This window comes from Mytilus galloprovincialis, chromosome 7 (genome assembly GCF_965363235.1).
Source record: "Mytilus galloprovincialis chromosome 7, xbMytGall1.hap1.1, whole genome shotgun sequence".
Taxonomy (NCBI): domain Eukaryota; kingdom Metazoa; phylum Mollusca; class Bivalvia; order Mytilida; family Mytilidae; genus Mytilus; species Mytilus galloprovincialis.
The window spans coordinates 95,033,232-95,061,076 of NC_134844.1; the positions used below are offsets into that span (position 1 = coordinate 95,033,232).

Here is a 27,845-nt window from a genome sequence, read left to right on the forward strand (position 1 = left end):
TTTAAACCGATTTCCATATGTCGTTTGTTTAATGTACTTTGGATGCGCTATCCATTGAGGTAAAGTTCGAATTAAAGTTGAGTTGTTGGTCAGAGTTAATTGGTACGAAAGAGGGAATTACGGCAGACAAAAATAAGAAAAAAGTACTAAAACATTTACAGTCTTTCGGACATACGGGGGATATCCCCAACGTCTTGGTCCTGCAGTTTTTTTCCCTAGATCTCAATTGGAAGCAGTATTATATAATACATTCGTAAAAGATTCCACGGAATCCTTGTCTCGCCTGATATTGCTATTGTCAGAGTAAAAGCGTAATGTTGACTATATTTATTGGTAAAAACAAAAGTTTTTCTGTAGATGCTTTATCGTGATCTTGAAGAATTACTCCTATACAAGTTTTATAACAATCCATTGAGGTTTACAAATTTGTCATGTCAAACCAGTTTAATTCGGTAATATTTAATACAAAATAAAAACCGTATATAGAAATTAGAAAATGTGGTATGATTGCCAATGAGACAACTCTTAACCACATATATACCACATGACGTAGAAGTTAACAACTATATGTGCAAAACCCATACCACATAGTAAGCTATAAAAGGTCCCGAAATGAAAAATGTAAAAAAACAACTCAAACGAGAAACTTAACAATCTAAATGATGAAGACGCCGACGCCACTACCGACAACGGAATACAGGTTTGGTGTGTCTCACTGCCGCTACATGAATGTCACAAGCTTGACACAAATCAAAAGAATTGTACATTATTGTCAACAATGAGACAGTTTAAATCAACTCACACTAAAGTTACAGGGAAATGGGGGGATCGGACTAAGCGACAAAGCATCAATTCTATAAAATATGAATTCTCTGATTTTTTTCTATCGTGTATGATCATTTAAACAGATACGAATATCAATCTTTTATTTTTATAAATTAAATTCTCTGATATACATCGCACTAATTGAAAAAAAACTTTTTGGAGCTCTAAACCCTAACCTAACCTCGGACTGTAGTGTAACATCACAACATAAGAAAAAAAAGTAAAAAACAGTTTCAATTGGCTTAACTCAATAGATCAGTATTACTGGGTAATATAAATCCATAAAGTTCAAATCCAGTGATTTGGTTTTATTTGGTAGTTCACATTCGAGGAAAAGATGACGGGGTTGTGGTTACGACAACTAGAACATATCCGTCGTCACCTGTGAAACAGATCTTCTGTGTATACTCCAAGTAACATTCTACATTTTACAGACGCTTTTGTTATAGCATAGGTATCGGAACCAGCACTACTCCAAATCAGATGTGTTTTGTCAATTGAAAGACGGTCAATGTCTATGTATTTTAAAGATGACTTGGTTTTTGCTTCCAACTTAAATAGACATCGTGTTAACCAGTTCGAAGTAGACCCATCTTGTCCGATGTGTAAACAAGGACCAGAGGACAGAACTTACTTTCTTGTCCTATGTAAGCATCTCACTACAGTCAGACAACCGTTTATGGATGCCCTGAAAATTGTGAAAGTTGAGGACTATGCTATGCCCTACATAGCACGCAATACAACTCTGGAATATCATTACAAGTAACTTTCTTAATAATGTGCTAAAGCTCATTTGATTTTTGAGATTTATCATACTTTCATGATTGAGTGATTGAAATATAGTAGGGAACACCCCGCTCATAGTGTGTACATAGACTTCTCTTTATATTGTAAGTATTGCAGTAAAAGTGGGACAGTGCATATATATATAATGAAGTGTTGTTTAACCATATTCAACACTACAGTTCTCCAGACAGTGGAGGAAAGATACAGAACAACAACAACAACAACAACTGGCATATATATACACACATGCTGCTGAAAGGTACACACAAACGTGTCACTGGAAGGCACAAACAATATGCTACTGGAAGGTACACACAAACCAGGTCGTTGAATGTACAAATACACATGCTGCTGGAAAATACGCACAAACATGCTACTGGAAAGTACATACACACACATGTTGCTGGTTTGTTCACATCAACATACCTCATGAATTACGCGCAAGCATGCTTCATTACTGTTAACACAAAAATGTGGCTGGAATATACACACAGACATGTCGCTGGAATATACACACAAACATGTCGCTGGAATGTACACACAAACATGCTGCTTATCGTACAAACAAGCCGCTTGAATAAACACACAAATACTTTGTCGAAAGGTACACACATATATGATGATGGAATGTACACACAAACATGCTATTGGAAGGTACACAGTACATGCTTGCTGGAAGGTACACATTTCATGCTGTTGGAAGGTACACACAAACATGGTGTTGAGAGGTACACACAAACACGCTGTTGGAAGGTACACACAAACATGCTGCTGCAGGGTACACACAAACATGCTGTTGGGAGGTACACACTACATGCTGCTGGAAGGTACACACAAACATGCTGTTGGGAGGTACACACTACATGCTGTTGGGAGGTACACACAAACATTCTGTTGGAAGGTACACACAACATGCTATTGGAGGTACACACTAAATGCTGTTGGGAGGTACACACAAACATGCTGTTGGGAGGTACCAGGGGTTAAAAATTCCACTAGCCCGACGCACGGGACTAGATCAATTACGCCTCGGGCAGTTAAAATGTGTAACCCGATATGCCCGACGGACTAGTAACACAAAATTCTTGACGTTTCCAATATAGAAAGTGGAAAATCCCTTCATCACTATTCTATGTTAGCCAATCCGATTCAATTAAGTCATCCGGGATTCCAAGAATTTGAACTGGTTTGTGCAGGTCCTGTTGTACATATTTTAAAAATAGAAAAACAACTCTGGCTGCTCGGTATCGTATGTTGATTGCAATTCTAGTACTTTAAATATTGATTTCTCATACCATGGCCTGGGGTATTGTACATTGCTGATGCCGAGATTTTCAATTAACGGTATTTGGGGGTATGATGTATTGATCGGTATTGACCTGTCTTGTCGCACAGCTCTTGAGCACGAAACCATGCAACAAAATATTTCTTAATATTTTAATACGGGAACCCCAGGAACTTTATCCGTTTCAAAACGAAAAACTGTAGATGAAGGGGGTAATGAGACTGACAATTCATCCCCCCAAAAAATGCCAAATACGACCGGGAAAAGTGGAAATGTTTTTATAGTGTCTAATAATTAACGATACCAATTGTGTTGCACCAGATGCGCATTTGGACAATACATGTCTCTTCAGTGATGCTCGTGGCCAAAATATTTGAAATCCAAAGCTTATATAAAAGATGAAGAGCTATAATCCAAAAGGTCCAAAAAGTATAGCCAAATCCGTGAAAGGAATCAGAGCTTTGCATGAGGGAGATACATTCCTTAATTTATAATAATTTATAATATTTTGTAACAGCAAATTTTAATAACACAAAAAAAATCGTATGTTCATGCCAGTAGCGAAGTACTGGCTACTGGGCTGGTAATACCCTCGGGGACTAATAGTCTACCAGCAGAGTCATCGACCCAGTGGTAGTAATAAAATTAACGGTACCAATTTTGTTGCACCAGATGCGCATTTCGACAATACATGTCTCTTCAGTGATGCTCGTGGCCAAATTATTTGAAATCCAAAGCTTATATAAAAGATGAAGAGCTATAATCCAAAAGGTCCAAAAAGTAAGACAGGAAGCCTGCCGAGTCTTTATCGCGAGATTCACACATTTTCATGCTAATTTGGAAGCATTTGCCTTTGATCTATTGTTTTGTATTTGATCTTTACAATTTGGCCAAAAACTCACGCATTTACCATATTTACTACCTGTAAAAAAAGTTGGCAGAACTAGGACACAATGATTCCTCTGGCAAGGTTGGCTGTTGGTGATGAAAAAAACAGACGATGCTCTGTAAAAATTGCCGTTAATTGCCCCAAGCACGCAAATAAAAAGTCTGCTTTGAATGTGGGAACAACTAAATTAGGTTAAGCACCAACAGAATAAATAGCAGATTAACAAAAAATATGAAATACAGTGTATAACATGTATAATGTCTTCTTCAAAACAAAGGACACACATTTTGTATTAGGCAGCACACTCTTGATTTTTACGGCATACTAGGGCTAGCAGGTCAGTTTTGATGGACTAGCAGTTCTTCCAACAGGGCTAGTGAAATCCTGCTGCCAACAAGTCTTGGGCTAGTTAGCTGTTACAAAAAATTTTAACCCCTGGGTACACACAAACATGCTGTTGGAAGGTTCACACAAACATGCTGCTGGAAGGTACACAAACATGCTGTTAGGAGGTACACACAACATGCTGCTGGAAGGTACACACACACACATGCTGCTTAAAATAACGCATACATGCTGCTGAAATTTTCACACGCACCTGTTGTTGGAAGAAACAACCAAAGATGCTGCTCGAATGTGCACGCAGACATATTGCTTGAATACACACATACTAATTAAAGGTATACAGAAACATGAACTTGAAGATAAACTCAAACAAGTAAAGGAACACACAAACATGTTTTTGGAAGGTTCACACACACATGCTACTAGAAGGTACAAACAAACATGCATGCTACTGGAAGGTACACACAAACATGCTGCTGGAAGGTACACACAAACATGCTGCTGGAAGTTTCACACACACATGCTGCTGGAAGTTTCACACAAACATGCTGCTGGAAGGTACACACAAACATGCTGTAGGATGGTTCACACAAACATGCTGCTGGAAGTTTCACACAAACATGCTGTTGAAAGGTACACACAAACATGCTGTAGGACGGAACGCACAAACATGCTGTAGGAAGGAACACGCAAACATGCATGCTGCTGGAAGGTACACACAAACATGTTGTAGGAAGGTACACTCAGGTGTTAAAATTTTTTGTAAGAGCTAACTAGCCCAAGACTTGTTGGCACCAGGATTTCACTAGCCCTGTTGGAAGAACTGCTAGTCCATCAAAACTGACCTGCTAGCCCTAGTATGCCGTAAAAATCAAGAGTGTGCTGCCTAATACAAAATGTGTGTCCTTTGTTTTGAAGAAGACATTATACATGTTATACACTGTATTTCATATTTTTTGTTAATCTGCTATTTATTCTGTTGGTGCTTAACCTAATTTAGTTGTTCCCACATTCAAAGCAGACTTTTTATTTGCGTGCTTGGGGCAATTAACGGCAATTTTTACAGAGCATCGTCTGTTTTTTTCATTACCAACAGCCAACCTTGCCAGAGGAATCATTGTGTCCTAGTTCTGCCAACTTTTTTTACAGGTAGTAAATATGGTAAATGCGTGAGTTTTTGGCCAAATTGTAAAGATCAAATACAAAACAATAGATCAAAGGCAAATGCTTCCAAATTAGCATGAAAATGTGTGAATCTCGCGATAAAGACTCGGCAGGCTTCCTGTCTTACTTTTTGGACCTTTTGGATTATAGCTCTTCATCTTTTATATAAGCTTTGGATTTCAAATAATTTGGCCACGAGCATCACTGAAGAGACATGTATTGTCGAAATGCGCATCTGGTGCAACAAAATTGGTACCGTTAATTTTATTACTACCACTGGGTCGATGACTCTGCTGGTGGACTATTAGTCCCCGAGGGTATTACCAGCCCAGTAGCCAGTACTTCGCTACTGGCATGAACATACGATTTTTTTGTGTTATTAAAATTTGCTGTTACAAAATATTATAAATTATTATAAATTAAGAAATGTATCTCCCTCATGCAAAGCTCTGATTCCTTTCACGGATTTGGCTATACTTTTTGGACCTTTTGGATTATAGCTCTTCATCTTTTATATAAGCTTTGGATTTCAAATATTTTGGCCACGAGCATCACTGAAGAGACATGTATTGTCCAAATGCGCATCTGGTGCAACACAATTGGTATCGTTAATTATTAGACACTATAAAAACATTTCCACTTTTCCCGGTCGTATTTGGCATTTTTTGGGGGGATGAATTGTCAGTCTCATTACCCCCTTCATTTACAGTTTTTCGTTTTGAAACGGATAAAGTTCCTGGGGTTCCCGTATTAAAATATTAAGAAATATTTTGTTGCATGGTTTCGTGCTCAAGAGCTGTGCGACAAGACAGGTCAATACCGATCAATACATCATACCCCCAAATACCGTTAATTGAAAATCTCGGCATCAGCAATGTACAATACCCCAGGCCATGGTATGAGAAATCAATATTTAAAGTACTAGAATTGCAATCAACATACGATACCGAGCAGCCAGAGTTGTTTTTCTATTTTTAAAATATGTACAACAGGACCTGCACAAACCAGTTCAAATTCTTGGAATCCCGGATGACTTAATTGAATCGGATTGGCTAACATAGAATAGTGATGAAGGGATTTTCCACTTTCTATATTGGAAACGTCAAGAATTTTGTGTTACTAGTCCGTCGGGCATATCGGGTTACACATTTTAACTGCCCGAGGCGTAATTAATCTAGTCCCGGGCGTCGGGCTAGTGGAATTTTTAACCCCTGGTACACACAAACATGATGTAGGAAGGAACACACAAACATGCTGTCACCGGACTTTTTTTCACGCTACAGGTTGTGCAAAATTGTAAGATTTTGTATAGATTATGCATGGAAAATCAAATTTTGTGTGATAAAAAGAAAACTACATGATAGAATTTTGAGATAAAATGTGAGAAAATAGCTCTTATAACATGCTTTCAGATAAGAAAAAGAAAAAATGGGGTCACCGAACTTGTTTTCTTGCTACAGATTAAAATAGGTAAATTCACAACACTTTCTATTATAAAAATTACTTTATCTGAGTTATCTCCCCTTATTTGGCAAAGTTGAAAAAAATTTAATCAAACACAAATAAGGTGTTTTTGAGAAATTACAGCCATAATTATGATAAAACACACAATATTCTATATTTTCATCAAAAGTCTTACACATAAATTACATGCTACTCTCAAAATTTGCACATTTCTTCAAAGATCTAGACCAACGTTATCTGCTACTTCAAAATCCAAGATGGAGGTAGACACTCGCGCCACCTTAAGCAAAAAAATTAACATTAAACATTGGTGTAGTAATTGAAAGTGGCTGGACCATGACCAAGGTCGTGTAGGTGACAGGGCCTCGAAAAAGCCTTCAAACTTATATATATGCAACGTCATTGATCAAGTAGAAAACTTAACATTAAAAATTTGCTAATTAATTCAAAGTGGATGGACCATGTCCTAGGGGACTGGTCCTCAAAATAGTCGTCAAACTGATGTACTGATAGTAATACAACTTTATATTAGATATCAATGATATATCACAAGCAGTTCCTATCAAACTAACTTAAAGCAGAAAACTTAACAATTGTTGACGCCGTCGACGTCGTCGCCGAAACAGCAATCCCTGCGACAAAGAAAAAACAATTAAAGTTATCTCCCTTTGACCAATCTAAAACACATATTTTATTCCAAACAATAAAAAAAAGTTCTAAACTTAAAAAGAGTGAATTTAAACGCGATGTTTTGAATAAACTAGACATCATGTTATCAAATGAATTAAAGCAAAGAATTCTTGAAGTCAAAAATCTAATAAGAACAATAAAAGATTATAAGCTTAGGACTAGAATGATGAGAGTATGATTAAAGTCAGTTTGCAGATCCCTTTATATCTCAGGATAACAGGAAAAAAATGATAAAAATTTAAAATTTTGAGAACAGTGTCTTTTTGAAGAACTATTTATTAACCCTTTCATGCCGAATGTATTCTTTTGGTACCCTCATGCGCATGCCGAATGTATCCTTTTGGCACACCGGTGTAGATGCCGAATGTATCGATTCTTAAGGATACATAAATTTCTATTTTTAGACGGTCACAGTGCAAACAGTAAAAATAACGTTTTAACATGTTCCTTGGCCCAGTTGGTCCATAGATATTATGATAAACACCAAATGCATTCGATATATTAGTATCGGGCGTAAAAACGCTGTCAAAAAATGTTTTTTCAAAGATTGTTGAGAATAAAAACTCGTGGAAAACAAAACGTCGGAATCAAAAACAATCGCGGTAAGGAGTTTTATTTCGAGTTGCGGTCATGAAACTCGTTTAACTTGTACAAAAGTAATTAATAATGTAAGTACGTATACTAGTATTTTGGAGTTGTGAGAAGGATATTTGTAAAACAACCTGAAATCGAAACTTTGATTGTCGTCAGCAGGTGCAAGACGGTAACTTATTATTTCTCGCTGCCGTTTGACACTCAACCTTTCATTACCGAGTGGATCAGAGTTTTTTACTATCGTATTAGACACTCTTGGGAGTCTCTGTTGCTACGGGTTTTATTTCTTTTCATTGAAAAGCTGTTTTGCAGTATGAAGGTCGACAAATCGAAAGTCCACTTTCATTTAAAATAGAACCGGATATTGACAAAATTGACAGCTGAGTCTATAAATAGTACGGTTCATAAAAACACGTGTTGTTACATCTCAGAGCTTTATTATTTAACAGAAAATTGATTTTGAAAGATGAGACAATATTCTTCATCTTTTTATTCGTATTTTAATCGAGTATAAATTATTTTCCATGATTTATCTCATCTTCCAACAGAGGTTTTTAAAAGTCTGGTTCAGCATACAAAAATTTAAAAAGTCAATTTGTTTTGAAAAACAAATTCTGTTGACAGAGTAAAAAAAAACTTAAAGAGGACAAGATGATTGATTATGTAACAAATTGTTTTCATTCATTGTCAGAGAAGGGAAGTGAAAAAAAATATTGTTTCTAGAAGGAAGGGAAATTTTTTCTTTACTTTCAGAATTGGCATTATTGTACGGAAGCCGATAAGGGCCATTAAAAAAAAAATAATTATGTCGTTATTACGACATCACTAACGACATCGCTATGTCGTAATTTCGACATAACATGTCCATGATGTCGTAATAACGACATCACTATGTCGTAATAACGACATCGCTATATATGAAAAAGAATATGTATTATGATTGCCAAGAGACCAAATGACACAGAAATCAACAACTATAGGTCATCAGGCCACTTTTTTTTTATTAGTTGGTTTACGGATCAGCCGACCCTATTTTTCACGATATTGAAATAAAAATAAAAACGATTTTGAAGATTTTTTTTAAATCCGCCGACCCTTTTCTGTTTGAAGAAGTACAAATAAAAATAAAAACATGATAAAAAAAAAGATCGGTCTTTCTTCTTCCAGTCGGAATACCCTCGGAGTGGATTCGAAAATCCCGTGCGGTTCCCTGTTCAGTCAACGTTTCATCATGATCTAGTGTGGTGAAAAGGAACCAGTTGAAAGGCGGTTCCCTGTTCAGTCAACGTTTCATCATGATCTAATGCAGTGAAAAGGAACCAGTTGAAAATGGAGGACCAGATACGATTTTACAATACGTACTTGTAAAGACTAAAGACTACGTACTTAGATTTACCCATTAATTGTTGGAGATTTTCGGTGTAAATCTAGCGGTTGAACAAATTGAACATCGCAGTCATGAATAATAAAAATGAAAATTATTTTTGAGATCGTTTGGGTATTTTGGTTTAAAAGGTCGGACCATCGCTAGTTTGAACCCACAGGCACTTGTTTCTAGAAGTTCTATTTATATGGATAGTCGACCTTCCTATGGATAGAAACCAGTGCCCGTGTTTGAATCCCTGTTTCAGACAGTCAGTGAGGTTGACGGCGGGTCAACTTTGGTTCAAGTGTTGATCAGAAAGTCTGAGACCCGTTGAAAGGGGCTGTTTTAGTTCCATTACAGGTACTAGTCCAAATAATTATGACGTCTGGCAAGGCTTCCTGGCATCCCAGATTTGTTTTTAAATAGCCTTGCCAGACGTCACTAAAGGGAAGGATCTTTTAACTTGCTGCCAGGGATGGGTGTCATTAATTGGCCTTATTATATAAATACCTTCCCACGGTACCCATTAAGATTTAATGGAACAGAGATGGGGTATGGTGAACAATATCCCAACACAAAATCAGAACATGTATTACTGTCATAGAATGCAGGACAATTAAAATCACTTCAACATTTATAAAAAGGGACAATCACAGGACACTTCGAGATATAAGCTAATACTTATAGCAGTGTAAAATAGCATAAAAAGCCTAAAAAGGACATGTTTTCATGTACCACATATGAAGGCATATGACCTGCAGAGCGCATATGGTATTTCCTCAATAAAATTGTATTGTGTTATGAGGAATTTTGTCACTCCCTGATCTAAATTTGATAAATAAATACACAGAACAAAGAGAAATGCAATTGGAAAAGACACTTCCCTTTCATCAGGGACATTTAATATATATATCTTCTTTCATCAATCTACATTGGCATTTGACTCCTTGTAACACATTTAATTTAAAATAAAACAGCAAGAATTAATACCAAATTATGAAACGATCTGCATACATTGTTAGTATAATACAATATTATATAGAGTTATGTCATTGTTTGTTGTTTCTCTCCATTTTTGGTAAAAAAAAAAAAACAGCATTAATTGCAATTTTTTTTTTTTTTTTTTTCGACCTCCTACCCTATATTTTTTCATTATTTTTATTTTTATTTTTTTTTTCGACCTCCTACCCTTCCTTTTTTAAGAAGAATCCGGTAAACCAACTAATAAAAAAAAAGTGGCCTCATAATGTCCCCAATAATTAGAAAAGCACCCGCATAGTCAGCTATAAAAGAGGGAGAGTCCCCGAAATGCTGTGTGGCAGACAGTGTTATTAATTAATTATTAGCTCCCTTGGTAAAACTCCAAATTTCATATTTAATGTATTTCATTGTTAAATAATTTACATGAAGCTTTACATAATATAATAACCTCAAGTAATTTTTATTTATTTTTTGACAAACCATTCCAATAAATTAACCAACAATATAAACAGACAATTAAAAAAACTAATTTCCATTGTCCTCACTCAATTTAAAAATTGATTTATGATATGAATCCTCCTATTCAACGCAGCATAATAAACTGAAAATAAAACAAATTTCACAGCTTCCAAAATATTATTACACACTATCAGCTCCCTGATGTAGCTTTCCATCAATGAATTTTAAAACTGCAGCATTCTGCTGTATTTATAACATATATTTTATATGTTTATCCTTTCTCTTTTTTGACAATAGTTTTCAGTGACTTGCAGCTGTGTGCACTTCTTTGCTTCAGTTGCTTTTATTTAGTGGAAAGCTTCATCTCATTCACATGTGGAAGAATTGAACAATTATCGACCCATTTCGATTTTACCCACTGTGTCCAAGTTATTTGAAAAGACTGTCTTTAAACAACTATATCTATTCTTAACCACACACAAATTATTAATACAACAGCAGTCTGGATTTAGAGAAAAACATTCTTGCCATACAGCACTCATTAAAATAATTGATAAATGGTTAGAAGAATTGGACAATGGAAATTTTACCACTATTCTCTTTTTAGATTTTAAGAAGGCTTTTGATACGGTAAATCACAATATACTTTTATCAAAACTAAAATTATACAAATGTGATGACCACTCTGTAAAATGGTTTTCATCTTACCTCTCTCAGAGAATGCAAAAAGTTAAATTAGGAACCACTGAATCAGATTATCAAACTGTGACTTTTGGAGTTCCTCAAGGTTCTATACTTGGACCTTTATTGTTCCTCATTTATATAAATGATTTACCATTAACCTTAGAATATACAGAATCTGATCTATATGCTGATGATACAACTTTACATTTGTCATCTAAATCTATTGTAAATTTAAATATGTGTTTGAATAAATACTTAGACAATGTTATTAAATGGTGTAAAGAAAATGATATGACGATAAATAGCAAGAAATCAAAATGTATGCTTGTTGGATCAGACAGAAAACTGGTAAACTGTAATGAATGTTTATGTGTTTTATCACAAGATAATATCGCTTTAGATAATGTTGAAGTTGAAAAACTTCTCGGAATGCATATTGATAAAAACCTATCATGGTCAATTCAAATTGATAAAATATGCGAAACTATTTCAACCAGAATATATTTGTTAAAAAGGTTGAAACGTTATTTACCATTAAAGGGTCTTAATCTTTTTTACAATAGCTATATATTACCCATTATTGACTACTGCTGTACAGTATGGGGTGTTACCCCACACATTAATCTGGAGAGGATACATAAGCTCCAAAAACGTGCTGCAAGATTAGTTTTATCTGTTTCTTTTGATTTTCCATCAACAGTAATGTTTAAAAAAATTGCATGGATGACTATATTTACGAGGATACACTATTTTCAAGCTGTGTTAATGTTTAAGTGTATGAATGGTCTAGCACCTGATTATCTATCTATTAAATTTACTGCTTGTGCTGATCTTTATAATTATTGTCTGAGATCGACAACATCAGGACTTCTCCATGTACCAAGACCTAATTCTGATTTTTTAAAAAGAACATTTTTTTTTCTAATCATCTGGTCTTATTACCTGGAATAATTTACCAAATAATATTAAAGAAATAGATAATTTAGATACATTTAAGAACAACTGTTCAAACTATTTTCTAACTGAACAGAATAAAGATGCACGAAACTAATGCATATTTTTTCTTCTACTGAATTCATATATGTGCTTATTCAATATTTAAGCTGCTATATTTAACTGTATAATGTATTTTATTTTGTATGTATTTTTGTCCGTTTTCTATTTGTATTAATAGTTTTTGAAGGCCTCATGGAAGATAAACATGTAATTGTTAAATGTGTTACCTTCGTTAAATAAAGAATTTTATTAGGTCTTTCCACCTTTCCTGGTGGAAAGACCTATTGAATTTGTTCTGATTATTTTTTTTTTCTTCCGCCTAATTTTTTTCTTGCGGTGTAAAAAAGTTTCAAAAGATGTCGCTTAGTTTTTTTGTATATGATATCATACAGTCTATACGCTTTTGAAACTGACCCTGTTTAACCGAACACTTTTCTTTGTAAGAGTTATCTCCCCAAACACTGTTTTACTTGTTATCAGATCTCCTCCGCAACCGTAAAAGAAAGCGACAAATTTATTTTTCCAAATTGCTCATTATATCCTCAGGATGTTACCTTTTATTTTGCCCGAAGCTTTACGAAGACCCCATATGAGAGTAATTTCCCCTTTTGTATTGAAATAAGTGAAATAAATTTGTAACTGGAAAACCATAAGTGATAGAGGCCTAGGGTCTTTTGATTTGAGGCATTTGGTAAAAAAGTATGAAAATGAGGTCAAGGTCAAAGGTCAAGGTCATGTTCAAATTTTTGATTTTGGCTTGTTATCGCTTCTTTTCAGAAATCATATAAGATATCGACAAAATACTTTCACACAATTGTTAGTCGCGACATGTAGTTACACATAAATTTGAGTCGAAAGGGTACGTAAACATTTAATGCGAGTTTTCCCCCCTTTTATATCTAATATCAGTCGTATGGTAATATAACTGATTAACAATATAAAGTAAAGACCTAAAGTCATTTGATTTAAGGTCCTTGGTTTATGACCTTGAAATTGAGCTCAAGGTCATATGTTAATTTAACGTTCTAGATTTTGACCTTTGCTTTTACCTCATATGTATTCATGTTAAAGCTATTAGACTTTTTGCATTAGGTTGCAAGCACTATGACGTTGAAAAAGTTAACCGGAAGTGACATTTTGTAAACCGGAAGTAGCTAATTTTTGTAATAAATTATTGTTAAAGTATGTAAAACCATATATTTTTGGAATCAACGTCAAGTAAACTATAAGACAGTACCGGAAGTAACATATTTTGAACCGGAAGTAGACAATTGTCTCCCTTATTTATATCTTTTTGTATAGAAACCATATATTTTTGGAATAAGCGTTCAATAAGCTATCATTTGACGCTAAAATTGACATTTAAAACCAAATTTTAATATTTTCATATAAAAAAAGGTCTTAACTGGTGGAAAGACCATCAATGGTTCTCTGAACAATTGGTTTTTAATTATTATTATTATTATAATGAAGTCATTACTGGAGTGAAGTCATAAAGTAAAGAAGTCCCATCGATTATTACTGCAACGGTTAAAATTTATTTCTAATTAGTTCATGATCGCTCATCAACGTGCGGGATATTATACAACTCGTCTGGAAGAGTTATTGTCCGTTATCAACCGAGTTATCGTTCTTCTTTTCATACCGTAAGGCAGCAACCATTTGATATTCTGGGGGGGGGGGGCTATGGATTTTTTTGGAAAAAAAAGTTTGTTTCCAGTTTTTGGAGAAAAAAATAATTTGTTTTTGACCCTGAGAAAAAAAATGTTCGTTACACCCTCAGCTGCCACTATATGTAATGCTTTTTTTAGTTAAATTGAAAGAAAAAAAATGTTTTCGACTTGTCGCCAAAAAAATAGATTGATTTTTGCGAGAAAAAAAAGTTTGTCCGGAAAAAAATCCATAGCCTCCCCCCAGAAAATCAAATGGTTGCTGCCTAAACAAATGGCGGTCAAATCTACGTGAACGACAGTCTCGATTTACAAGTATTTTTGCCAAGAAAACGAAAACGAAAACGGTTTTTGAATGAAAATAATTCAGTGTCGCATAGAAATAGCATTTTGAAACACACGTTTGCTAAAAAAATGTTGCCGAATGTAAGTCAAAGCGATATACGGTACGCAATGCAAAAAATTATCTTCCGACTCCATCAACCTACGTTCTCGACACGCGTTTTAAAGGTAAACTGCTATTTCTCTATGAAAAGTTTATGAACGCTCAACCTGTGATATTTATCTACATTTTATCAAAATTTGACCGCACAACTCGCTACGGTTCCTGAGATTTCAATGATCAAAACTACGAGGTCGTTTTTGCTGTAGCACATGTTAAATTAATTTCGGTCAGGCAAACGGCTCGTACAAATAAATTTCGGCAAGGGAATCCCGCGAAAAAAATTAATTCAGTAGTGAAAGTGTTAAGACAGAGAATTTGCTAATTTCAAAAAGACAGCGATAAACAAATAACTACTATATTTGAAATAAAAACACAAACTTATAGATTAAAAAGTGGGGGAAAGTTTTGGACCAAATATTCACTCAATCACAGTATTTGCATTAATAAAAACCTCGCAATAGTTTCTAAATTTACAGTAAATCATTTTTTGTTCCTGTGGGGATCATTTAAATCTTTCTAACTACAGTGGAAATTCTCTGATGAGCGGTCTGAGCAAATTATTTGATGTTCATTGTTGTTATAAAGTATAGGTTACTATCTTTTTTTGAAAATAACATATGCCACCAACAACTAGGCTTTAAGAAGAACAGTAGGACTTCAGGTGGCGTGTTTATTGTAAATACTGATCTGTTTAATAAACAAACCTTAAAAAGAAAAAGATTTATGGATTTTTTGTAGATCTCATGATGTGATATTTATTTTACATGAAATAGATGATCGTAACACTTTATTTGTGAAGTCACGGTAATTTCTTTGTTTGAGTCACGTTTTGGAAAAATGTGTCAGTGTAATCGTTGCCGCTGTCAGCCAATGAGAAGTTCCGTTTCTCAAGAAAAAACTACAAGTTACAAATCAACAAGTAACAAAAGATTAAGTAGTTTTACAAATCAAGAATGAAATAGTTCCACAACATTCCGCATGAGGTCGCTGTGGATCAATGTAAACTGAGTCTCGTACCTTAGCCAACTCGTACTCAACTAATTAAAATCATATTTCTAGTCACCAACTCGTACCCAATATTTTATTATTTGAATGTGTTAAAGATAACTGTAAGCATTTTTTTTCTATTTTTCCGGCACCGGAAATATAGCCACTGCCTAAAAAAAAGGTAGATATGAAGAAAAAATCTTTTTCTGACTGCATCAGATAACCGTGATTTATCGTTGTCCTCAAATAACACCCCTAACATAGAACACGACTTTATATATATAGTTTAACAACGTTTAACAACGTTTAACGATATAATCTCTAAAGTGGTATTGGAGTATAAATTAAAAATGGTAGAATTTGTTCATACTTTGCCAAAACGTAATATATATTGTGATATGTTCAAAAATATAATACAAATGATAGGTCACCGAGCATTTTTTCACGCTACAGGTTGTGACAAAATGACACATTTTGTATGCATACAGGAAAAAACATCCTTATGTGATTAGAAGCTATAAAACTAAATGATACAATTGTTAAATAAAATACGAGAAGATAGCTTTTAGAAAATGCTTTGAGAATATCAAGAGAAAAGCCTTCAGAAAATGCACTATTTCAGAGTTACCTCCCCTTAAAATGCCAATTTAAAAACATTATAAATCCAGCAAAAATAATCTAAACTTGTAATATATTAATATTTATAAGTGAAAATCTTATAAATTTATTCTTTTAAATGAAAATTCACATTAGTTATCTGATGATGATTCCTCATCACATTTTGCTAATTTAATTGAAAATCTGGACCTAAGGTTCTTTGTTATTTACAATCCAAGATGGCGAAAGACACCCATACTACCTTAATTAATCATAGAGCCAAGGTTTCATAAAATTCCATGAAGGTTTGACAAAGTAGTTGATGTGTAACAAACTTTAACCCTAGACTGTATAGGTCTTCTTGTTTAATAACTGTATTAAATATAATAAGTCCATTTATTAGTAAAATACAGAAAGATGTAAAATTTCAGGGGGGGGGGGGGCAGCGGATTTCAGAATGTACAGGGCCCCCTGGCCTGAGCTATGAAAATTTGAGTTTGAAGACTGTCATTTTTTAATAGATTATTCTTGTGTTCAAATAGCAAAAACTGTTTAGCTTATTTGGGGGGGGGGAGGGGGGCAAGCTACGCCACACTGCCGAATAACCTGACGTCAAGCAACAATCACTTTTTAATTATGACGTCAATTTTTTTTAAATTGTGATGTCAAATTTTACGGGAACTTGTGTGATTTTAAGTAATGGTGGACAAATTTGCATACAAGTGTAAATACGTCTATTTCTGTATTGTTTTAATTTTTCTGGCATTTTTCCTTATATAATATATATCTTTTTAAAAATATTGGTCATTCTTTAAAATTTTCATAAATTTATTTTACCGTTGATTTTACTGTAATCAGAGTCGGATTTAGGGGGGCGGCCTTATGGAGCTAAATTTATTGTTAATCCAGACTTTTTACCGGTTCCACTCCAAACTTTTCAAAATATGTTATCTTGATTATTTGACGAATAAATCTAATATACTGTAGGAGTAGGAAGGCCCAGCAAAACATTAAAATCACGTGATTAAAATAGCCTTTGAAAACGTCATAATCATTTGGACAAGGGCAAAATAATAAATTATTCATTCATTTAATGCTACATTGTATGTCTTGTATTACCTGGACAGGATTCTATTTTCAAAATCTCCCCCCCCCCCCCCCCCCACCCCTCCCAAAACATAATAAAATGATCGTCCCATGACCTTTCAATTTTCACGAATCCTACAATGCGTGTGTTGTTACATAACAGAAAGGAATGGGTGGGGGTGGGGCAGGAGGATGTTGAAAATGAATAACATGACCAGGTAAGAATGAACAAAAATAAAATAGCACTGGCATGACTGGATAGACATATAAATGCAGGATGTTTGCGGATCTACTTCAAGTACTTGTGTACAAAAGTGAAATTACCGTATGACTTTTGTGAAACGCTAGCCTGAAAAAAAGACAGCCGCCTGTGCATTTGAACAAATGTCATAAAACAGAGATGTCTTACCGACTTTATTGAATTACCGTCCAAATTTTTCTTCTGTGTCGTCAAAGCACCGTACTTTCCATTTTCTATGACGTCACATATACATATGGTGAAACACTTTGTGACGTCTTTATAATGGAAGGCTTATCTGTAAAAGGAATTCCCTCCTTCAAAGGAGCACTTTTTTCAGAATCGGTTAAAGCTTCAAGACTCAGATTATATTTACAGGACTATATTTACAGAGGACTAGGATATAAAAAAAGTAAAAAAGAATACGTCCCGTGGGGTGCATGTTAGCTACAGTACAGTTGACCTTTTCGTTTGCTAGAAGGTAGGGTCTTCAATATAACTGTATTGCAAAAAGTAATACCCTGACTGGTTAAAATCCAAACATGATAGACATATATATAAACAAGAAACAAACAATACATGAAAAAAGTTCTAAACAAGCCAAGTAAATTATTAATGAGGAGGCGGACAGGGTAAAAGGAGACAGGGAGAAAGGGGGTGGGAGAAAGGAGAGAGGGGGCGGGAGAAAGGAGAGAAGGGGCAAGAGAAAGGGGAAAAGGGGTAAAAAAAAGAGACAAAAATGTATATGAAAATTATTTAAATTTAGCTGGAAAACAATTATCTTATTAAATTAGTTAATAAAAAGCTTCAAGAAAGTGCTAATAAAAGTAAAATAACAAAAAAAACGAACTCCGAGGAAAATTAAAAACGGAAAGTCCGTAATCAAATGGCAAAATCAAAAGCTCAAACACATCAAACGAATAGATAACAACTGTCATATTCCTGACTTGGTACATACATTTTCTTATGTAGAAAATGGTGGATTAAACCTGGATTTATAGCTAGCCAAACCTCTCACTGTTATGACAGTCGCATAAAATTTCATAAAATGTCATAGTAACGAAAGCGACCTCATAAATACTACGAGCGTCGTCACTAAGGGAGCTACCATTTGATTATTATTGGGGGTTAGGATGAAAAATTTTGTCCTGCATTTTTTTTAGTTGTAATCTCTGTCCTGCCTTTTTATTTTTCACTCTATTCGGTCCTGCCTTTTTTTCTTCTTAGTTTATCCTGACTTTTTTTACATAAATTTTCATCCTGCCTTTTTTTTTTCCAAGTTGCTCATCCTGCCTTTTTTTACTTAAAACTCCTGTCCTGCCCCGCCCCCCATAAAAATCAAATGGTAGCTCACTAATTAATTACGATCTCTCATATACGGAGAAAGACTAAAAACTAACAATTTCCAGGATTTTATAACGATCTCTCATTTACGGAGAAAGAATAAAAACTAACAATTTCCAGGATTTTATAGTGAGTCCGTGCAAGTATAGAGACCATACCCGTAGCCAGGGGGGGTTCGGGGGGTTCGGACGAACCCCCCTTTGAAATCAAATAAGCACTGTTAAAGTCAACGTTTTGTTCAGATTGTGACTGTTAAAGTCGAGTTCATGAGTCCAACGAACCCCCCCTGGGAAATTCCTGGCTACGGGCCTGGAGACACATGTCACCACCCTTGTTTTTTTTTTGTTTTTTTTTTTTTTGATAAATTGCTTCATAGTTGACCAATATGCATAGAATTTGGCAGATAAAGGATGACGTTTCTGAATATAAAGTTATTTTTACTCAGAGGTATTGAAAAAATATCTAACGGGATCTGAATCGTGTTTGTTATTTTGTTTTTACTTCCCTGTCTGTACGTTTCGTAAATTTCCTATTAATTCTACTGATTTAATTTTATTTCGAACTAACTGGGTGCACATTCAGCTTAGAAAAAAAATATCTTCAACTTAATCCTACCAAACTAGACAAAGATAATGCCACCGCTACTTCCATGCATGGATAAAGTGCTTCACAAATTAAATAGTGATTTTCAAGTACAATTTGAATTGATTGATTTTAGGTTGCAAAATGTACGGTGGCAAATATTGCAGGCATGTTCAGGACGATACAATACAATTTGAAATAGTTGTGTCTAGTTGTGTCTAAAAGAAGAAGAAGAAGAAGAAGAAGAAGAAGAAGAAGAAGAAGAAGAAGAAGAAGAAGAAGAAGAAGAAGAAGAAGAAGAAGAAGAAGAAGAAGAAGAAGAAGAAGAAGAAGAAGAAGAAGAAGAAGAAGAAGAAGAAGAAGAAGAAGAAGAAGAAGAAGAAGAAGAAGAAAAGAAGAAGAAGAAGAAGAAGACATATTTTTAAGATAGTATATACTCTGTATGATGTAAACGTGTGGGTTGCGTGCGGACAAACCTTGCAAACTGTATTTCAAAAATACATTTGAAAAGACAAAGTTCAACATTCTGTCATTCGAGAAAATTATACAATAACAAGCATTCTGTGAGTATTGCATGGCAATCATTGACATAGTCCCCTACCGGTTACAAATTCATTGTAATGGAACGAAATTCTAACTTGATCTAAAACTTGTCATGGTGTAAACTACATAAAAATATAAAGTCAAAATCTTCAAGCATGACGAAAAAAAATTGTTGAAAACTGATTATTTAAGTGAATTTTCTATGTCCAAAGACCATAACTCTGCACAAAATCATCAGACCGGAACAAAATTCCAACTTGATCTGTAACTTGTCATGATAAAACTATGTACTAATAATCAAATCAATATCTTCAAGAATGACAAACAAACCTACCACTAAATCCTTAAAACAATTTACCAAAGAAAAGGAAAAAAATCCAAAATGTCATTTTGTCTTTCATTTTTTTTTAAAATGAGTTATTTCCCTTTGAACAGAAATCTACTATAATTAATAAGTATTTCATCAAAAATTTAATCCTAGGGAAAGGGCTTTAACTGAACAAAGAGAAAAGCTAAAATCGTGAAAATTGAACTTGACCTGTAACTTGTCATGATAAAACAATAAACCAAATATCAAATCAATATCTTCAAGCATGAAGAAAAAAAAGTGTGGAAAACTGATTTGCCGGACTGACAGATGGACAGACAGACAGACGTACATAAAAAAAATCCTGACAATATGCACACTTTTGGTACATATATATATATATATATATATATATTAACACCAGGTAAATAATGTAAAGTCGAAGCTAAAAATAATATAGCACTAAGAAATAAATTGTATGAACCCTTAGCTATATACCAAGTGAGGGACAGGCGGTCAAATTTACACGGGTAAAACAGTATGCTCCGGGCATTTTGCCGAGGGACCAAAATATATATTAAGCGTATATGATTATGTTCTGACTATTTTACAAGGCATTTGGCGACACAATATATTTTTGATTGAATAAGCAGTTCATAGTGGAATGTAATCTCAATTGTACATCATGTCCAATTCAAACAACAAAACACACCCATCCCTGTACACCCAAGGGTAAATTAACATGAATCTAAATCAAAATGATGTTAAAATGTCAGTATTTTCAGTTTGTTTCTGTCGTTTTAAGAAATAAAGGTAAACAAAAATCTCTTTAATTTTATTTTTTTTTAGCGTTCGGGGCGCTTTTCTAGTTTACCTTCATCAAAGCACCGGCTATTCATTTATTGTTGGCCACTGTTTTTTTAATGAATCGTGTGATTGTAAATTTCGAGATGATAATTTGTTTTGAAATACGGAATTGAAAGAAAAATATGTATCGGGATCTGAATAAACTAATTTTATATCATCCCAACGGGTGCACATTAAGTGTTGACATCCCAGAATTTGAAGCCTTTGTTGACTTTTTCCTCATTCCGATGTTGCTGTCCCGTGTAAACTGCGCTTATACGATTACAGGTTTGGCAATTTATTTTTTACAAGCTTCCGCAACCATATTTTTTGACCAGACTCAAGCTAGCGACCAATTCTAGCGACCAATCAAGCTAGCGACCAATTCTATCGACCACTTAAGTTAACACTGAGCATAAACACATAACAGAACCATTTCGAGATATGTCTGAAAATCACAAAATGACATTATACTACAACGTTCTACTAATATTTAATACATGAGGTATCGCTATTGATAGAAAAAATATATACTAAATATACTTTGAAAAGGAAACATTGCAAAGGAAACACCTATTAATTTTGTTTCAATTTTATTTTGGACTCCAACAAAAAAACATGAGTAGCGTGCTTGCTTGCTGGAGGCTAATATTCTAAATCAGTTATTCAGTTTTTGAAGACTTTATATTACATGGTATTATACATTTATTTCAAATCGAGATTTTTGTTTTAACTAGATGTACTGTTTCCAGATTAGATATTTAAAAAGAAAAACCTTTATGGTCCAAATACCTCATATGGTCCAGCCCGTTGATAATAAAACGAATATAATACTAATATGGTCCAATCATACGCGTACGGTCAGACCATATGAGTATACGCATATGGTCATGACCGCACGCATATGGTCCAAATATTGATATGGTTCGGAACATATTCGTAAGTATTGTAAAACAGAATAAAAAAAATTAAGTACAGCCGTTCAAATGTCAACTTACGGTGAGATAAATAAAATGTTTAAGTGAACAAGGAACTAGAAAAATATCGAGTATTTCCTGAAACCATTTAGGTTTGAGGGGAGTGGTTCTCGAAACAGTATAATGGGTATAGTCCAAGGCACTTCAGATAATACTGAAAGCAGTAAACAAATAAAAATATAATAAGAAAGAAAAAAGAAAATTTATTCAATGCAACATTCATCATCAAGTCAAAACATTTAAACTACGTTCAGCCAGATGCATTTTTTAAAATCTTTAATATTTATATACAACAGATTTATTACATATTACTCAAAAATATCACAAGAATGTTTTAAGTATAATGACATATATAATCAACACGAAAATTAGAAAATAAATGTTATGAATCCTTCGGTTGTTCTTTAAAAAGTGTTGCTCAAAAATATTTCTCATAAATCTTGCATCACACAAGTATTCATACAGAATAGTTATATAATGTTTTATACTGTATAAGGTCAACTTTACTGTTTAACCTCTAAGTAAATTCCTTCTGTGAAGATACAACTTTTTTCCCCCAAGTTTCAACCTTTATTCAGACATTATGAAGCATGTTATCAATAAAGTGTCCGATAAAGACAAAAGAGTAATAAGTTGTGTAACAGATAACATTTTATACATTATTCCTTATTCAATACATTCTTTTTAGATAAATTATTCGTATTTTTTTTTTATCAATAACACAATGCAATGTCAAGAAAAAATTCTGATTTAATGACAAAAACTAATGTTGTGTGAATATTCTTTCTTATCTTCTCAAATGTAATCAGATTAAGTTTTAAATATAGCTCGTTGAATTTGGGTATCAACTTGTTTTTATTTTACCTTTATTCAATCATTCAACATATATACATTTATAATTCAATTATTATATATTACAACATATGGAAGTTTTTAACGACCTTGACTGTCTATATAGCCCTTGCACGGTCAGTATATACTACACATGAAGATACATTTCTAATATTATTATTTCAAGTATTAAAAAAAATGGTAAGCAAAAGTAAATAACATTTATTTACAAAATTATAACAAACGTCAAATAAAAAAGGATCTGGAATGTCAGTCATGTTCAATTATTGAATATCAATTAGAATGAATAAAATGAAAATATAATATGATATAAGCAAATAAAAAACAGTCGAAAATAATTGATAACTGAAAAGGGAAACAATCTAGTCCTATTACACTAATTTTTATAATAAATTACGATATCGCCCCGATCAAAGTAGTATTTCAAACAAAATAGTTACTATGCATATTTATAAATCTTTGTCAATTAGTATAATATTTACTAGTAGTTCATTTTGGTATCAAATGAAAGCGTATTCACTTAGGATCACTAAAGACCCGTGTTGAATAATAATTAGAAAAAAATTAATAAAAAACAGGGCATATTCCCCCCGTTGTAGAGTTGGCTTAGTACCTGTTTTTATTCTGGAATTTCTGGGGAACCAGAAGACATCAATACACAGTTAGGAGTTTGGTTTCGCATTTTGGCCCCTGTGGATTTTTTATATATGAAACTTGTTGTGCAATAAAATTCATTTTCAGACAGCTGACTACTAATTTAGCCTTCAAAGATAGTTTATAAAAACATCAATGTTCTTTTTACATGTTTAATAGGCTATTTTCTGTTTGACTTTCCGTATTTTCATAGCTATACCAGCCATAGGTCCAGAAATTTATGTAATATTTCTGATGCACTTTCCCACCCGGGCATTTTCATGAATAAAAGGGTCTGGGACAAGCTTTCAATCCCACTAGGTGTGGGTAAAAACTTTGCCGTAGGGAACTGTACAGAAAGAGTGAAAACATGAGCCCATACCCATTACTGTATAGGTACCTCAGACTTTGGATGGACAGTGAAGTCTTCAGGTGCACTTTCCCACCCTGGAATTGATACGAGTTGAAGATATGGATAACATCTATCAATCTAACCACCTGCGGTCAAGAACTTTGCCGTAGGGGGGTGGCAGTAAAGCCACTGCTGCCACCACCCGTAATGGACAAAAATGAGAAATTGGGTATGGGGTTGTCAGCTTCTGGTGCACTTTCCCACCCGGGCATTTTCATGAATAAAAGGGTCTGGGACAGCTTTCAATCCCACTAGGTGTGGGTAAAAACTTTGCCGTAGGGAACTGTACAGAAAGAGTGAAAACATGAGCCCATACCCATTACTGTATAGGTACCTCAGACTTTGGATGGACAGTGAAGTCTTCAGGTGCACTTTCCCACCCTGGAATTGATACGAGTTGAAGATATGGATAACATCTATCAATCTAACCACCTGCGGTCAAGAACTTTGCCGTAGGGGGTGGCAGTAAAGCCACTGCTGCCACCACCCGTAATGGACAAAAATGAGAAATTGGGTATGGGGTTGTCAGCTTCTGGTGCACTTTCCCACCCGGGCATTTTCATGAATAAAAGGGTCTGGGACAAGCTTTCAATCCCACTAGGTGTGGGTAAAAACTTTGCCGTAGGGAACTGTACAGAAAGAGTGAAAACATGAGCCCATACCCATTACTGTATAGGTACCTCAGACTTTGGATGGACAGTGAAGTCTTCAGGTGCACTTTCCCACCCTGGAATTGATACGAGTTGAAGATATGGATAACATCTATCAATCTAACCACCTGCGGTCAAGAACTTTGCCGTAGGGGGGTGGCAGTAAAGCCACTGCTGCCACCACCCGTAATGGACAAAAATGAGAAATTGGGTATGGGGTTGTCAGCTTCTGGTGCACTTTCCCACCCGGGCATTTTCATGAATAAAAGGGTCTGGGACAGCTTTCAATCCCACTAGGTGTGGGTAAAAACTTTGCCGTAGGGAACTGTACAGAAAGAGTGAAAACATGAGCCCATACCCATTACTGTATAGGTACCTCAGACTTTGGATGGACAGTGAAGTCTTCAGGTGCACTTTCCCACCCTGGAATTGATACGAGTTGAAGATATGGATAACATCTATCAATCTAACCACCTGCGGTCAAGAACTTTGCCGTAGGGGGGTGGCAGTAAAGCCACTGCTGCCACCACCCGTAATGGACAAAAATGAGAAATTGGGTATGGGGTTGTCAGCTTCTGGTGCACTTTCCCACCCGGGCATTTTCATGAATAAAAGGGTCTGGGACAAGCTTTCAATCCCACTAGGTGTGGGTAAAAACTTTGCCGTAGGGAACTGTACAGAAAGAGTGAAAACATGAGCCCATACCCATTACTGTATAGGTACCTCAGACTTTGGATGGACAGTGAAGTCTTCAGGTGCACTTTCCCACCCTGGAATTGATACGAGTTGAAGATATGGATAACATCTATCAATCTAACCACCTGCGGTCAAGAACTTTGCCGTAGGGGGGTGGCAGTAAAGCCACTGCTGCCACCACCCGTAATGGACAAAAATGAGAAATTGGGTATGGGGTTGTCAGCTTCTGGTGCACTTTCCCACCCGGGCATTTTCATGAATAAAAGGGTCTGGGACAAGCTTTCAATCCCACTAGGTGTGGGTAAAAACTTTGCCGTAGGGAACTGTACAGAAAGAGTGAAAACATGAGCCCATACCCATTACTGTATAGGTACCTCAGACTTTGGATGGACAGTGAAGTCTTCAGGTGCACTTTCCCACCCTGGAATTGATACGAGTTGAAGATATGGATAACATCTATCAATCTAACCACCTGCGGTCAAGAACTTTGCCGTAGGGGGGTGGCAGTAAAGCCACTGCTGCCACCACCCGTAATGGACAAAAATGAGAAATTGGGTATGGGGTTGTCAGCTTCTGGTGCACTTTCCCACCCGGGCATTTTCATGAATAAAAGGGTCTGGGACAAGCTTTCAATCCCACTAGGTGTGGGTAAAAACTTTGCCGTAGGGAACTGTACAGAAAGAGTGAAAACATGAGCCCATACCCATTACTGTATAGGTACCTCAGACTTTGGATGGACAGTGAAGTCTTCAGGTGCACTTTCCCACCCTGGAATTGATACGAGTTGAAGATATGGATAACATCTATCAATCTAACCACCTGCGGTCAAGAACTTTGCCGTAGGGGGGTGGCAGTAAAGCCACTGCTGCCACCACCCGTAATGGACAAAAATGAGAAATTGGGTATGGGGTTGTCAGCTTCTGGTGCACTTTCCCACCCGGGCATTTTCATGAATAAAAGGGTCTGGGACAAGCTTTCAATCCCACTAGGTGTGGGTAAAAACTTTGCCGTAGGGAACTGTACAGAAAGAGTGAAAACATGAGCCCATACCCATTACTGTATAGGTACCTCAGACTTTGGATGGACAGTGAAGTCTTCAGGTGCACTTTCCCACCCTGGAATTGATACGAGTTGAAGATATGGATAACATCTATCAATCTAACCACCTGCGGTCAAGAACTTTGCCGTAGGGGGGTGGCAGTAAAGCCACTGCTGCCACCACCCGTAATGGACAAAAATGAGAAATTGGGTATGGGGTTGTCAGCTTCTGGTGCACTTTCCCACCCGGGCATTTTCATGAATAAAAGGGTCTGGGACAAGCTTTCAATCCCACTAGGTGTGGGTAAAAACTTTGCCGTAGGGAACTGTACAGAAAGAGTGAAAACATGAGCCCATACCCATTACTGTATAGGTACCTCAGACTTTGGATGGACAGTGAAGTCTTCAGGTGCACTTTCCCACCCTGGAATTGATACGAGTTGAAGATATGGATAACATCTATCAATCTAACCACCTGCGGTCAAGAACTTTGCCGTAGGGGGGTGGCAGTAAAGCCACTGCTGCCACCACCCGTAATGGACAAAAATGAGAAATTGGGTATGGGGTTGTCAGCTTCTGGTGCACTTTCCCACCCGGGCATTTTCATGAATAAAAGGGTCTGGGACAAGCTTTCAATCCCACTAGGTGTGGGTAAAAACTTTGCCGTAGGGAACTGTACAGAAAGAGTGAAAACATGAGCCCATACCCATTACTGTATAGGTACCTCAGACTTTGGATGGACAGTGAAGTCTTCAGGTGCACTTTCCCACCCTGGAATTGATACGAGTTGAAGATATGGATAACATCTATCAATCTAACCACCTGCGGTCAAGAACTTTGCCGTAGGGGGGTGGCAGTAAAGCCACTGCTGCCACCACCCGTAATGGACAAAAATGAGAAATTGGGTATGGGGTTGTCAGCTTCTGGTGCACTTTCCCACCCGGGCATTTTCATGAATAAAAGGGTCTGGGACAAGCTTTCAATCCCACTAGGTGTGGGTAAAAACTTTGCCGTAGGGAACTGTACAGAAAGAGTGAAAACATGAGCCCATACCCATTACTGTATAGGTACCTCAGACTTTGGATGGACAGTGAAGTCTTCAGGTGCACTTTCCCACCCTGGAATTGATACGAGTTGAAGATATGGATAACATCTATCAATCTAACCACCTGCGGTCAAGAACTTTGCCGTAGGGGGGTGGCAGTAAAGCCACTGCTGCCACCACCCGTAATGGACAAAAATGAGAAATTGGGTATGGGGTTGTCAGCTTCTGGTGCACTTTCCCACCCGGGCATTTTCATGAATAAAAGGGTCTGGGACAAGCTTTCAATCCCACTAGGTGTGGGTAAAAACTTTGCCGTAGGGAACTGTACAGAAAGAGTGAAAACATGAGCCCATACCCATTACTGTATAG

The 27,845-nt window shown here is 35.6% G+C and overlaps 1 protein-coding gene across 1 annotated transcript in view; it reads right to left on the bottom strand.

Moving 5' to 3' along the window:
• LOC143084330 (uncharacterized) overlaps positions 1–17,835 on the bottom strand; it is a 167,661-nt gene extending 149,826 nt beyond the window's left edge. Inside the window, exon 1 of the mRNA XM_076260741.1 lies at positions 17,723–17,835. The gene's annotated coding sequence lies outside the window, so the exon portion shown is untranslated. The remainder of the gene's footprint in view (positions 1–17,722) is intronic.
• Positions 17,836–27,845: the final 10,010 nt, after the last annotated feature.